At 36.0% G+C, this 15,615-nt stretch overlaps 1 pseudogene; it reads left to right on the top strand.

Moving 5' to 3' along the window:
* Positions 1 to 4,924: 4,924 nt before the first annotated feature.
* On the top strand, positions 4,925 to 15,323 carry LOC109674136 (nuclear ubiquitous casein and cyclin-dependent kinase substrate 1 pseudogene; annotated as a pseudogene).
* Positions 15,324 to 15,615: the final 292 nt, after the last annotated feature.

Here is a 15,615-nt window from a genome sequence, read left to right as displayed (position 1 = left end):
ATACAGGATTCAGAGAGAAGTGAGGAAAATGGATACCCAGTTCCAAATTCCAACAAAACAAAGATAAACAAAGATGAACACCAAGGAAGCCAATGAAGCCCGCAAGAACACTCTCCAACACAATCCTTCAAGTAATCACTGAGAATTTCATGGAGATGTTACTAGACATGGTCAAACAAAACATACAGGATGCACTCAAGAAATTTCAAGACACCAAAAATAAAGAATACAAGAAGATACAGAAACAAATAAATGATCTCATAGGAGCCCTGAATAAATACCAAAGTGAAACAGAGAACAATATAAATACAGACATAAGTGAATTAAAGAAGAAAATAGACAATAATAAAGAGGAAGTGACCCATGATATGAAAAAACTCAGAAAAAAAATGAAACAGAAACACAAAACACAATGGAAGGCCACTCCAGCAGACTAGAACAAGCAGGAGACAGAATCTCAGAAGTTGAAGATGAAATGGTAGTTAAAAGAAAAACTGAAGAGATATTAGTCAAACACCTAAAGACCTGTGAAAGGAAAATGCAAGAACTCACGCATTCCATCAAAAAAAAACCCCTGAAAATCATAGGCATTGAAGAAGGAGGGAGGTGCAAGCAAAAGGATTTGCAATATATTCAACAAAATAATACAGAAAATTACCTAAATCTAGAGAAAGTTATGCGCATTCAGTTACAGAAAGCCTCCAGGACACCAAAAAGACTTGACTAAAATAGAAGTACCCCAGGACATATTATCATTAAAACAAGCACAGAGACTAGAGAAAGAATATTGAAGACTGTAAGAGAGAATAAACAAATAACATACAAAGGTAAACCCACCAAAATCACAGCATATTTCTCAAAAGAAACCTTAAAAACAAGAAGGGCATGGAGTGAGGTATTGCAGACACTGAATGAAAATAACTTTAACACTAGGATACTATCCTTCAAAACAGATGAGCAATAAAACTCTTCCAGATAAGCAAAAACTAAAACAATATATGACCAACAAGCCACAACTCTAAAAGAATTCTGCACACAGAAAATGAAAGTAAACAAAATCATGAGAGGATAGGCAGTGCCAAACCACAGGAGAAGAAGACATAAAGAATCAGGGAGTAACATTGATTCAGCTGCATACAATCAAACCCTTAAACAATAAAAAACAACTAAATGACAGGAATCACCACATACCTATCAATATTAACACTGAATGTTAATGAACTTAACTCCCCCATCAAAAGACACCATTTGGCAAGCTGGATTAAAAAGGAAGATCCAATAATCTGTTGTTTACAGGAGATCCGTATCATTGACAGAAACAAGCACTGGTTTTGGTTGAAAGGCTGGAAGAAGATTTACCAAAACAATGACCCTCAAAAACAGGTAGGAGAAGCAACACTTTTCTCAGACAAAATAGACTTCAAACTTACATTGATCAATGAGATAAAGATGGACACACATACTAATAAAAGGAGAAATACACCAAAAGGAAATAACAATTATCAACCTGTATGCACCAAAGTCAGTGCACCCAATTTCACCAAACATACTCTGAACAACATAAAAGCATATTAGGACCCCAACACAGTGGTAGTGGGAGACTTTAATAGCCCCCTATCACCAATAAGTAGGTCATACAAACATAAACATCAAAAAAGAAATTCTAGAACTAAATCACACCATAGATCAAATGGACCTAGATGATGTCTACAGAATATATCATCCAACATCCATGCAATATACATTCTTCTCAGCAGCCCATTGAACTTTGTCTAATATTCATCATATCTTAGGGCACAAAACAAGCCTCAGCAAATATAAGAAAATAGAAATAATCCCCTCCATTCTATCTGGTCACAATGCATTAAAACTAGAACACAACAACAAAAACAACAGCAGAAAAAAATATGCAAACAATTGAAAGACAAACAACACATTGCTCAATGATTAGTGGGTCAGACATGAAAAAAAAAGGAAATTAAAAGTTTCCTGGAAGTTAATTAAGTGAAAACATGACCTAATAGAACCTACAGGACACAGCAAAGGAAATACTAACAGGAAAGTTATAGCCATGAGTGCATATATTAAGTGGACAAGAAGATCTCAAAATAATGACCTAATACTGCATCTCAAACTCCCAGAAAAACAAGAACAACCAAAATGCAAAACAAGCATAAGGAGCCAAATAGTAAAAATAAGGGCCAAAATTAATAAAATAGAAACAAAAAAACCCCATACAAACAATCAATGAAACAAAAAGCTAGTTCTTTGAAAAAAATAAATGAGATTGACAGACACCTGGAAAATCTGACTAAAATGAGGAAAGAAAAAACCCAAATTCTTAAAATCAGAAATGCAAAAGGAGAGATAACAATAAACATCATGGAAATCCAAAGAATCATAAGAGACTACTTTGAGAACCTATATTCCAGTAAATTTGAAAATCTTGAAGAAATGGACAAATTTCTACATATGTATGACCATCCAAATTGAACCAAGAGGATATTAACCATCTGAGTAGATCTATAACACAAAATGAAATTGAAGCTGCAATGAAGAGTCTCCCAAAAAAGAAAAGTCTGGGACCTGATGGGTTCTCTGCTGAATTCCCTCAGACCTTTAAAGAAGAACTAATAGCAACTCTCCTTAAACTTTTCCATGAAATAGAAAGGGAAGGAACACTGCCTAACTAATTTTATGAGGCCAGTATTACACTAACCCCCAAACCAAATGAAGAAACCTTCAAAAAAGAACTAAAGGCCAATCTCCTTAATGAACATTGATGCAAAAATCCTCAATAAAATAATGGCAAACCAAATACAACATATCAGAAAGATCATACGCCACAACCAAGTAGGCTTCATCCCAGAGATGCAGGGGTAGTTCAACATATGCAAATCTATAAATGTAATACAGCACATCAATAGAAGCAAAGACAAAAACCACTTGATCATCTCAATAGATGCAGAAAAATCCTTTGAGAAGATCCAACACCGCTTCATGATAAAAGCTCTAAGAAAACTAGGAATAGAAGGAATGTACCTCAACATTGTAAAGGTGCAATTTATTTATTGTCTGTTGTTTATGACAAACCTACAGCCAACATAATACTTCACAGTGAAAAACTGAAACCATTTCCCCTAAAATCAGGAATGAGACAAGGGTGCCCACTACCCCCACTCCTATTCAACATAGCACTGGAAATTCTAGCCAGAGGTATTAGGCAAAAAGAAGAAATAAAAGGAATACAAATAGGTAAAGAAACTGTCAAAATATCCCTACTTGCAGATGACATGAACCTATATCTTTAAGACCAAAAAACTTTACCCTAAAACTCCTAGACACCATTAACAGCTTCAGCAAGGTGGCAGGATGCAAAATCACCTTACAAAAATCATTAGCTTTTCTATATACAAACAATGAACAAATAGAGAAAGAATATATAGAAACAGTTCCTTTTACAATAGCCTCAAAAAAATTAAATACCTAGGGGTAAACTTAACAAAGGATGTGAATGACCTCTACAAGGAGAACTACAAAACTCTGAAGAAAGAGATTCATGAATACTACAGAAGGCAGAAAGATCTCCCATTCTCATGGATTGGTAGAATCAACATAGAAAACATGGCTATACTACAAAAAGCAATCTACATGTTTAATGCAATTCCCATCAAAATCCCAATGACATTCATTACAGAGATTGAAAAAAATCTACCTTAAAGTTCATTTGGAAACACAAGAAATGGCAAATAGCCAAGGCAATACTCAGCAAAAAGAGCAATGTTGGAGGTACCACATACCCAATTTCAAACTGTATTACAATGCAATAGTAATAAAAATAGCATGGTACTGGCACAAAAATAGACATGAAGACCAGTGGAACAGAATAGAGGACCCAGATATGAATCCACAAAGCTATGCCCACCTTATTTTTGACAGAGTCATCAAAAACATACAATGGAGAAAAGACAGCCTCTTTAACAAATGTTGCTGGGAAAAGTCGTTATCTGCCTGGAAAATACTGAAACTAGAAACTAGTTGTACTAGTGTCAACTCAAAATGGACCAAGGATCTTAATATCAACCATGAAGACACTGCTTAAGACTTCCATAAAAGTCTTGAAAAATGCAGATGGGAACAGAGTCAAAGGTCAAATATTTTATATCCTTGCAAAGTTCATTAAAGATAACTTATTTGTTGAAAGTGTTGAACGTACACCATGCTGGTCAAGATGGCATATTCCTGTGATCCAGGAGAGTGAAAGCGGGAAGGAAAATTCCCAACCCACATGAACAACATCCTGAGTTCAAAGATGGCCTGTTCTACACATGATTTCATTGCTATCCTGGGCCCAACAGAGAGTTCAAGGATGAAGATTGCCACAGAGTGAATTCAAGACAGCATTGGTCCAATAGGAAGTATAAGGAAGGAATAAGCTATTCAGTGAGTAAGTGTCTGGCCAGGTTCTCAGTGTTTACACACATTTCTGTTCTACACAGTGACTTCAAAGAGGTGCTGGACTACACAAGGAATCCAGTGTCAGAATGAACCACAATCTGATTTCAATGTCTAACTGGGCAGCAGAGGGAGTTTAGTGACAGACTAAGCCTCACAGTGAGTTGAAGGTGGGCCTGGGCCTCACAGTGAGTTCAAGGATGGCATAGGGAGCTGAAGGCCAAACTAGGCCACAAAGTGAGTTTAAGAGTTTGCCAGATTACTTTGGGAAACCCTTTCTCAGATCTTATGATTCAGAAGTCACCTAACACAATCCAAAGACACCAAAAAACACCCAAACTCCCATTTCTAGGAAACACTTGTGCTTCTCATATCCATCTCTAGCTGGCTGACCTAGTATTGGGACAAACTTGCCCAGATTCTTCTACAGTGATCTAGGTTAAGTATCTGCCTCAGTATCAGGAGGCAGATGAACCAGATAGAAACCCTGCAAATGGACTCCAGCCACACTCACACTCACTGGCTCACCACACTTGATGGAGGTTGCGGGGAGTGGAATCCTGATTCAGCAGTGCTGAGAGTTGGTACCTGACCCTCTGTTGCATCCCTGCATCTTGATGTACTAAGAACCATGGGTTTCTTCCCCACAAGCCTAGGAAAGTTTTCTCCAGGCCAACCCTCCTTTGCTGATTGTGTTTCCATGGCCTCTATCAGACAGCAGCCCCTCTGCCCTTTCAATGTTCCATGGCAGTTTGACTAACTGTGATGTCATGAGGCTGTTGCTTCTGATTGTATCCTTTGGCTAGGTACTTCCTCAGGAGCCCTGTCCCACAAACTGACAGAAACCTGGATGGCAAGCACTTAGTGCCATCTTCTGGTGAGAAGATCACATTTCTCCTCCAAGTTCTCAGGTGAGGTCTCTGGAACCACATAAAATAATGTTGAAATGGGATGCAAATTATGATGATTTACTTAAAAGAAAAAAGGCTTGACTAGAAAAGGGATACAGAGGAAATGACACCTGACAGAGAGTACCAAAATACCCATGGTAATTAGACTTCCTCCACCCATTAATGGCAGTTTATGTTGGCCAAGTCAGTTCATCTCTCAGGAGCAAATCTTTAATAAAAATAGAATATTGGTTTAGGTGACCTTGGAAACTTTACCACCAAGAATAACTGCATCTGATTTTCAGTCCATGTTTCAATTTCTCTCTCCCCCCCTCCCCTTCTCTCTCCCTTTCCTCCATCTCTGTCTCTCCCCTGCTCCATGTGTCTCATTCTCTCTTGACCCCCTAAGCCACTGAGACATCTTTTACACAGGGCAGGAATGGTTTCTCTCTCCCAGCTGCTCCACCTCTGCTGCCTATTGATTCATTGCCTCTGGCTGCTATCAGTCTCTCATCAGGGGCAATCATCTCAACTGTGACATGATGAAGACTTGTCGGTAGATACAGGTGTGGAGCACTTCCTGCAGAATCTTGTTCCCTCTGGTTTGCAGAAACATCTATGAAAGCATGTTTGCTTCACCTACCTCCCAGAGGATCACTTTTGTCCTCCCAGTTAGCTAATTTGGTTACCAGCACCAAATGATACTAAGTTCAATTGGGACATAATTTGGGATAATTTCCAAAAACCTAAGAAGCCATGCCTAGAAGTTGGGTTATATAGGGAATGACTCAGATAGAAAGTCAATTTAATCTTCAAACTTTATGTTTCTTTCACCCATTACTAGAAGTTTGGTGTTGGACATGTCAGTTCACTCTCAGAAGCTCACCTAAAGTCATCACAGTGGCTTGGCTTACATGATCACCAAACATTCACCACCAAGAATGAATGGAATTGTTCTCTCAGTCTCTGCCTTTCACTCTAAATAAAAATACACTCAGATACACAGAAATACACATATACAAACACACACACACACACACACACTCACTCACTCACTGAGTATATTCCAAGAATGTGAAATTATACTTAGTAATTTATTTTTTACCTTAAATCTACTGCAAATATCTTCCTGTAATACATAATATTTACTAAGTACTGAATCCAATAAACTATCCTTCATTAATTTATGTAAACTTCAAAAATTATGCTGTAACACAGGAAATATCATCCTCAATATACAGATAAGGACGTAAAGTGAACAACATGGTAAGTCATTTGAACTTATAGCAACAGAACCATGATCTGAAACCAGCCAGTCATCATACATGCAAATTTAATGGCCCAGACAGGCCACCACTGCCACATTATGATATGACTGATATAGCCCATTTCTCAGGACACTTGGTGAAATGTTTCCACACCAGCAGCCAGGACATGACAAAGTAGTCACATCCTACTTTGAATGAAATCCTTCAGGCTGAAATAAGTCCAGGAAAGGAAACTGGATATCTGAACTTAAATCAGATAACTCTTCTTAGAAACAAGAAGTTTTGGACTGTACAAGATGTGAAAGAGGAGCTAAATAATTAAAATACAGACTGTCTCAAGAAGAAAAATGGAAAAATTTTAAATACAAAGCTTTTATGTCAAATAATATAGTAGAAAGTCACTGCAGCATACTGGAACAAGTGGAAGATTTTCAGGACTTGAAGACAATATATATATATATATATATATATATATATATATATATACTGAAAAAAGATGAATACCCAGGTCAAAGAATGAAGAAATATGAAAAGAATATGCAAGAAATCTATGACTCCACTAAACATCAAACGTATGAATCGTGGGCATTGAAAAAGGAGAACAGCTGTGAGCTGAAAGCATAGCAAATATTCAACATAATAATATCAGGAAACATCCAAAAATCTCAGGAAATGGATGACCACCCATGTACAGAAACCTCTAGGACATCAAGCAGACATGACCAAAGTAGAACCACTTCACAAAATATTATAGTTAAAATAATAAGGTCAGAGTTCAAAGAAATAATTTTGAAGGACGTAAGAGGCAAGTCAAATAACACATAAAGGTAAACCCATCCAAATAACAGCAGATTGCTCAATAGAAATCATAAAATAAGAAGAGCACAGAATGAGGTAATCAAACACTGAAAGAAAACAATTTCAAACCTTGTAAGGCTATGATTCATAATTGGAGAAGAAATAACCTTTCACGATAAACACAATCTAAAGCAAAATATGACCTCTGATCTAAGACTCCAGGAGGTACTCAATGGAATCTTACACAGATAATATGAAAATAAACATAGCCACCATAGGATGAGAATAAGTAAATCTCAGGTAATTAGCAGATAAACAATTGTGGATAAGCAGTGATTCAAGTGCACGTAAAAACAGACAACTACATATAAAACAAAAGCAACCAAATGAGAGGAATTACCACATATCTGTCAATACTAACACTTATAGTAGATGATCTCAACTCCCACATGAAAAGACAAATTAAAAACCAAAACATGATTATTTATTGTTTACAAGAAACACATTTCACTGACAGAAATGACCACTGACAGGGTAAATATACTTTATCAAACACATGTGACAGGGATATCCATTCTTATTAATTTACATTTTTGGCAGTAATTGGGTTTGAACACAGGTTCTCATGCTTGCTAGGCAGGTTCTCTGTCATTTGTGCCACTCCATGCACATCTGAGTAGCTGGGATTACAGGCATTTGGCACTAGCACCTGGCCATGGAGTAGCTATACTTATATAAGATAAAGTTGACTTCAAACCTAAATTAGTCAGACAAGAGAAAGACATTTCATACAAAGAATGAAACAATACCTGAAGTGGAAATAATAATTGTTAACTTATATATGCACATGTTGGTGCAGCCAACTTCATTAAGCAAACACTACTTGACTGACCCTTGACTTACCCTTGGCTACTCGACTGAACCTAACACAATGATAGTAGGTGACTGTCATTCTCCACTGTTACTAACAGATAGGTCATGCAGACCAAAATCCTCAACAAAGAAATTTCAGAATTAAATGACACCATACGTGAAATGAACTTAATAGATATCTAAAGAGAATTTCATCTAGCTAAGGAATAATAACACATTCTTCCAGCAGCCCATGGAACGTTCTCCAAAATAGATCATATTTTAGGACACAAAGAAGTCTTAACAAATATAAGAAAATTAAAATAACTCTGTGCATACTGTCTGACCACAACAGAATAAAACAAGAAAGCAGCAACAAAAGAAATCAGAAATTACTCAGACACTTGGGGACTGAATAGCACATTGCTGCATGACCAGTATTCTGACAAGAAACGAGCAAGGAGACCCAAATGTTCCTGCAACCTAATCAAAATGAAAACACAACCTACCAGAACTTAAGGGATACTACAAAGTCATTGCTGAGGGGAAGGTTTATTGCTATAGTGTCTATATTAAAACCACAGTTATCTCATACAAATGACCTAAAGTTGCATCTCAAAATATTAGCGAACAACGACAAGCTAAACATAAAACCAGAAGAAAGAAAGACTTAATATCAATGAGATACAGACCAAAAAAAAAGCTACAAAGAATCAATGAAACAGAAAGGTTGTTCTTAAAAAAATAAATAAGATTTATATGCCCTTAGTGAATCTGCATAAATGAAGTATGAAAAGATACAGATTAATAAAATTGGTAGCTAAAATGGAAATATCACAACAAACACCAATCTACCCTAAAGAATCATTTGTAAATATCTCAAAAATGACTATATTCAATTAAACTGGAATATCTAGGAGAAATGGTTAAATCTGTTGACACATATGACAAATGAAATTTGAAAAATTGGATAAAAAACACCCAAATAGAGCTATAGCAAGAAATGAAATTGAAGCAGCAATACTTTCCAAAACAAAAAAAAACCCAGCTGAGGTCTGATGGCTCACACCTGCAATCCTAACTACTCAGGAGGCAGAGATCAAGAGAATTGAGGCTTAAAGTTATCCCAGGGCAAAGAGTTTGTGAGAACCTATCTTGAAAACACCCATCAAGAAATGGCTGGTAGGATGGTAATAACACCTTCCTAGCAAGCATGAGGCCCTGAGTTCAAGCCCCAGTGCTACAAAAGAAAAACCAAATGACTCATGAATTTACTGCTGAATTCTACCAGACTGTTAAATTAGAACTAATATCAATATTCCTCAAATTTTCCATGAAATAGAATGGGAAGGAACACAACTAGAGTCATTAAAGGAAGCAAGTATTATATTTGTTCTAAAAAATAGACAAGGACACAACAATGAAAGAGAATTAATTATAGGTCAATATTTTTTATGAACATAGATGCAAAAATTTTGAATAAAGTGCTGTAAAACTGAATTCAACAACATATCAAAAAGATCATGTACCATGATTAAGCTGGTTTCAGTCTAGGAATGCTTCAACATACATAAATCATAAATATAATACAGCATATAGAGAGAAGCAATGACAAATAACACATGGTCAACTCAGTTGATGTAGAAAAATGCTTTTGACAAAATACACCATTTCTTGATGAAAGCTCTGATGAAACTAATAATAGAAGGAATTTATCTCAACTTGATAAAGGCTGCATACAATAGTATAGCCAATACCATAATCAATGGGGGAAAACTGAAACCATGTTCTCTAAATTCAGTAAGGAGACAAGTTTGTTTATTCTCTTCACACTTATTTAGCATAGTTTTGGAATTCCTAGCCAGAACAATAATATAGGAAGAAAAAATAAAATGAATTGAAATAGAAAAGGAATTAATCAAATTATCCCAAATTAGATGACATGATCTCATATCTAAAAAGCTGAAAACTATTATGCATAATAAAGACCTCATAAAAAATACCAAGGAGCAAAGTTAAGAAATGAGGTGAAAGAACTCCACTGTGACATGTATGAATCATTGAAAATAGAAACTGAAGAAGAAATCAGAAAATGGCAATATCTCCCATGCTCATGTATAGACAGAATTAACATCATAAAAATAGCTGTGCTACCAAAAGCAATAATTACACTCAATGCAATCCACATACAAATTCCAGTGACATTCCTCAATGAAATTGAAGAAGCAATCCTAACATTCACTTAGAAGTAAAAAAGACCACAAAGAGTCAAGGAAATTCTGAGCAAAAATTGCAATGCTGGATGTATCAAAATATATGACTTCATGTACTACAGACCAATAGCAATAAAAACAGGATGGTACTGGCACAAATACAGACATGAAGACTAATGGAACAGAATAGAAGACTTAGATATAAATTAATGTAGTTACAGCCACTTAATTTTTGACCAAGATGTCCAAAACATATGATGGATAAAAGACAACTTCTGCAACAAATTTTGCTGAGAAATCTGGATATCTGCATGTAGAAGACTAAAACAATGTCTTTCACCCTCCACAAATCTAAATTCAAAGTGTATCAGACATTTATATAAGGCACAAAACTTTTAAACTAGTGCAGGAAAGCTTAGAGAATACACTGCAACATATAGACAGAGACAATAACCTCTTCAATAGAACTACAATGACTTAGCAAGTAAGAAAAAGGGTTGACAAATGGAACTATCTGCAAATAAAAAACTTCTGTAGCAGCAAACAGTCCCCAGAATGAAAAAGCAGCCCACAGAATGAGATAAAATCTTTGCCAGCTACACAACTGTAAAAGGATTAATAACCTGGATATATTTAATTTTTTCCTATTTCATTTTTATTATTACATTATGGTTACACTTGGGATAAATTGTGACATTTAAGAGTGCTTACACTATATCTAAGCTGATTTCACCCCCTCCATCATTCTCCTTTATTCTCTTCCACCACCCATTCTAATGTGGACTTAGAATGGTAATTACATGTTTCTTTACCATACAGCAAAATAGTACATTATGAGCCTAAATGAATGTGGCTTTAAATTAAAAATAGTGATAAATGGAGAAAAATCCTATGAAGCATAGATTCATTTCCAAGAGTGGAATATTGTGCAGTATGGTCAACATTCTAACAAACCTGATTTTATTTTTAAATTTTCATTGTCCTAATATTGTTGTACTGGGGGTGCCTTGTGTTATATACTAGTGTGCTTACAATATATGTTAGCTAAATTCACCCTACCATCTTTATCCTTTATCACCCCCTCCCTCTTTCTTTTAATATTTTCAACAGGTCTCATTTTTCCATTTACATATATGAGTACATAATATTTCTACCATATTTATCCTCCTACTTCTTTTCTTATATCCTCCACTCTCACACTGATACCAACCCTGAGGGAGTACCTGTTTCGCCTTCCTTTCCCTTTTTAAATATAAACATATTTTGTTTGTTTAAGATTGCTCTATAGGGAGATTCATTATGATATTTCCATGTATATATGTATTATATCCCAAATTGATTCATTCCTTCCATTCTCCTATCTTAGTCCTCTTCTTATGGTGACTTCAACAGGATTAAATATTCTATATTCATTCTCACATAGAAAGTCCTATGTGAACCATGTTCACCTTCTTTTTACTGTTTGTCCTCCTTTAATGACTTCCTATTAGTGTGATCTGTTTTTCATTATTGTTCTTCATTTTTAGGTGTCTATTCATTCTTCAGTAGGAGTTTTGCTTTGATATTATACCTGTACAGTCCTTGTACTTAAGTCAATTTAATCCCCTTCCACTGTACTTCCTCATCATTTTCCCCCATCCTTTGTTTAACAGTTTTCAGCATCTTTCCTTCTGGCTTCTTCCTAAACAGGTATGATGTACTTTAATATTATTTGCTATCTTTCTTTCCATTTTTCCTTCCTCCCTTGTCCCCCTTGACTAGTCCCACTTTTGGATACATGTTCTGTATGTAGATATATAGACTATAGGTATAGGTATAGATGATATATATATACAGATCATATTGCTTATATTTGTTTTGAGCCTATATTCACATATTATAAAAAAAAATGTGACCTTTGGCTTTCTAAACATGGCAACTTCACTTAAGATGATGTTCTAGAGTTACATCCATTTACCTGCCAATGACAAAATGTTATACTTCTTTATGGCTGAAAAAAATCCATTGTATACAAGTAACACATTTCTTAATCCATTCATCAGTTGTGGAGCATCTTGTTCATTTCCACATCGTGGCTATTGTGAATAATATACATAGGTGTCCATGACTGCTTTGCAATCCTTCAGATATATTCCTAGGAGAGGTATTTCTGTTTCATATAGTAATTCTATTTTAAGTTTTTAAAGAAACCTCCAAATTGTTTTACCCAGTGGTTGTACTACTTTAGCATTCATCAAGGGTATATGAACATTCCTTTTTCCTCACATCCTTAGCAGCATTTGTTGTTGTTTGTGTTCTTGGTGACATCTATTCTAACTGAAGGGAGGTGGAATCTTAACAGGGTTTCAATTTGAATTTCTTTTATAGCCTGGGATGTTGAGTGTTAATTCATTTGTCTTTTTAAATTTTTAAATTTTATTTTATATTTTTGGCTATTTGAACTTCTTCCTTTGAAAAAGCTCTGTTCAGTTTAATTGTCCACTTTTGATTGAGTCATGGTTTTTTGGAAGCTTATTTATTTATTTTTTCTATGTGCAGGTATTTATTAAAGAAAATAATACCATGTCTCCTCAAAGACTCATAACATAAATGCTCAAGGCACTTTTATTCACAATATTTCCAAACTGGAAACAATCCAGATGTTTCTGACTAGTGAATGAATAGTCATTCTGTGTGTATTCATGCAATGAAATACTACAAAGCAATAAAAATGAACGGATTATTGAAATATCCTACAACAGGAAACTTAAACCTGATGTACAAGTACATGGTGTGTGATTATGTGATTCCTTTTTTTCTTTGCAGTACTGAGAACTGATCCCAGGGCCTGGCACATGCTAGGAAAGCACTGTACCACTTCTGGAACTTTTTGTTTGTTTGGTTGTTTAGTTGGTTTTGATATAAGGTCTCCTTATTTTTTTCAGGCTGGCCTTGAATTCTTGATCCTCCTGCCTCTGCCTTCCCAGTAGCTGGGAATGCAGAGAGGTCCCACCAGACTCAGCTCCATTTTTTTTTTGGTGGTACTGGGTTTGAACTCAGGGCCTCACACTTGCAAGGCAGGTGCTCTACCACTTGAGCAACTCTGCCAGTCCTTTTTTTGTGTTGGTTGCTAATTTTTTTTTGTGGTACTGGGGCTTGAATTCACCACTCCACCAGCAGTTTTTCCTGGGCGGGTTTTTCAAGATAGGGTCTCACAAACTACTTTCCTAGGCTGGCTTCAAACCACAATCCTTCTAATCTTGGCCTCCTGAGTAGTTAGCATTATAGGCATGAGCCACTGGTGCCCAGCTGTGTTGGGTATTCTTGAGACAGGGTCCCAATAATTGGAAGTTTATTTTTTAAACTCCCTGAATACTCTGTTTATTAATTTATTTTCATATATACAGGTCATAAAGATTTTATCCAATTCTGAAGGCTGCAAATTAATCTGATAACTTGAGTGTAGGCTCCTCAGCAAATTAAACTTCCAAAGAATCAATAACCCAATAAAGAAATTCACAAATGAACATCTTCCTGTGGCAAAAGAAAAAGTACAAATGGTCAAAATACCTATGAAGAAATGCCCAACATCCCCAGTCTTAAAAGAAATGCAAAGGGCTAGAGGAGTGACTCAGGTGGTAGAGTATCTGCCTAGCAGCATGTGGGCCTGAGTTCAAACCCCAGTTCCACCAAAAGAAAAGGAAATACAAATTGAAATGACATTATGGTTCTCACTCCTGTTAGAATGGCTGTCATCAATAATAAACACAACAACAAATGCTAGAGACAATGCTGGACAAAAGGAACAATCACACACTTTTAGTGTGAATGTTAGTACAACCATTATAGAAAACAGTTCAGAAGCTCCTTAAAAAACTGAAAATAGTACTACCATTTAACCCATCTATTGGACTTCTAGGCATACATCTGAAATATTGTTTGACTGGATACAAAAGGCACCTGTACTCCTATGTTTATTACAACATTATTCACAGTAACCAAGCTAGAGAAATAGCCCTGGCGCCATACAACTGATTAATGAATTAAGAATGGAATGTCATTGATCGTTTGAAGTTTCAGGAATCTGATGATGCAGATGAAGAATATGAAAGAGATTCAGGAACTACTGCTAAGAAAATTTGATTATCTCCCTGAGAAGCTAAAAATAAGAATCAAAAAGAGTTCACAAGAAGATACTGAGGACTCAGTAGAAAAAGATGTGAAGACCAAGAAGGATGATTCTCATTCAGCAGAGGACAGTGAAGATAAAAAGTTGATCATAAAAATGTGCACCAATAATGGCAGACAGCATCTAAAGCAGCTTCTAAATAGACAGAGATGCTCATGGTAGATGTGGGCACTGAGGAGCCAGAGGAAGAGGATGAAGGACAATTCAGGGGAAATATTCAGGCAGCAACAAAGATTTATTAATGGAAGATGATGATGACAGTGACTATAGCAGTTCAAATAGAAAAATAAAAAGATGATTGAAGTCCAAACCTGAGAGAGAAAATAAGAAAATGTCTGAACCCAGGATAAAGCCTACAGTGATGCCAAGTCCAGTGGAAGGCAAAAGAAAGGCAGCTTGCCCCACAGCTTCAAAGACATCGAAGGAAAAGACTCCTTCTGCCAAAGAAGTAGATGAGGAACCAAAAAGCTTTACAGAAAAGAAACTTCTGTTCTGACTAGAAGCAAGGGGGTGGGGAAAAGGGTGGGGGCAGTGGAGGAGGTGGAGGCAGGGTGGGAAAATTGGCCCAAAAATGTATGCACATATGAATAATAAACGAAAGAATACATCTGCAAGTCCTTCACCTGAGAAATCTGGGGATGAGGGGACTGAAGATGAAGCCCAGTCTAGGGAATATTAAAAGCTGATAATGGTTTAGGGACAGGTTTTATAAAAAAAGAAATAATGAGGGGGGAAAAGAGAGCCTACTTAAGGTAGAACATGCTTTTGGCTATGACTTGACTTTCAGGCTTTCAATCCTTTTTTCCACTTGTTGTTAGTAAAGTCTCTCTCATTTTCTTTCTCTCTCTGGAAATCATTGTATACTGAAGTATTTATGCTACCTTTTTCTCTACTGGTCTTCTCTTTGCCACCTTCTCTTTCACAATAAAAGCCATATCAAATTCATCAAGGGATTGACTACTTTTTATTTT

The sequence above is a fragment of the Castor canadensis genome, chromosome 19 (assembly GCF_047511655.1).
Source record: "Castor canadensis chromosome 19, mCasCan1.hap1v2, whole genome shotgun sequence".
In the NCBI taxonomy this organism is placed as follows: Eukaryota; Metazoa; Chordata; class Mammalia; order Rodentia; family Castoridae; genus Castor; species Castor canadensis.
This window is presented reverse-complemented; position numbering and strand designations above follow the sequence as displayed.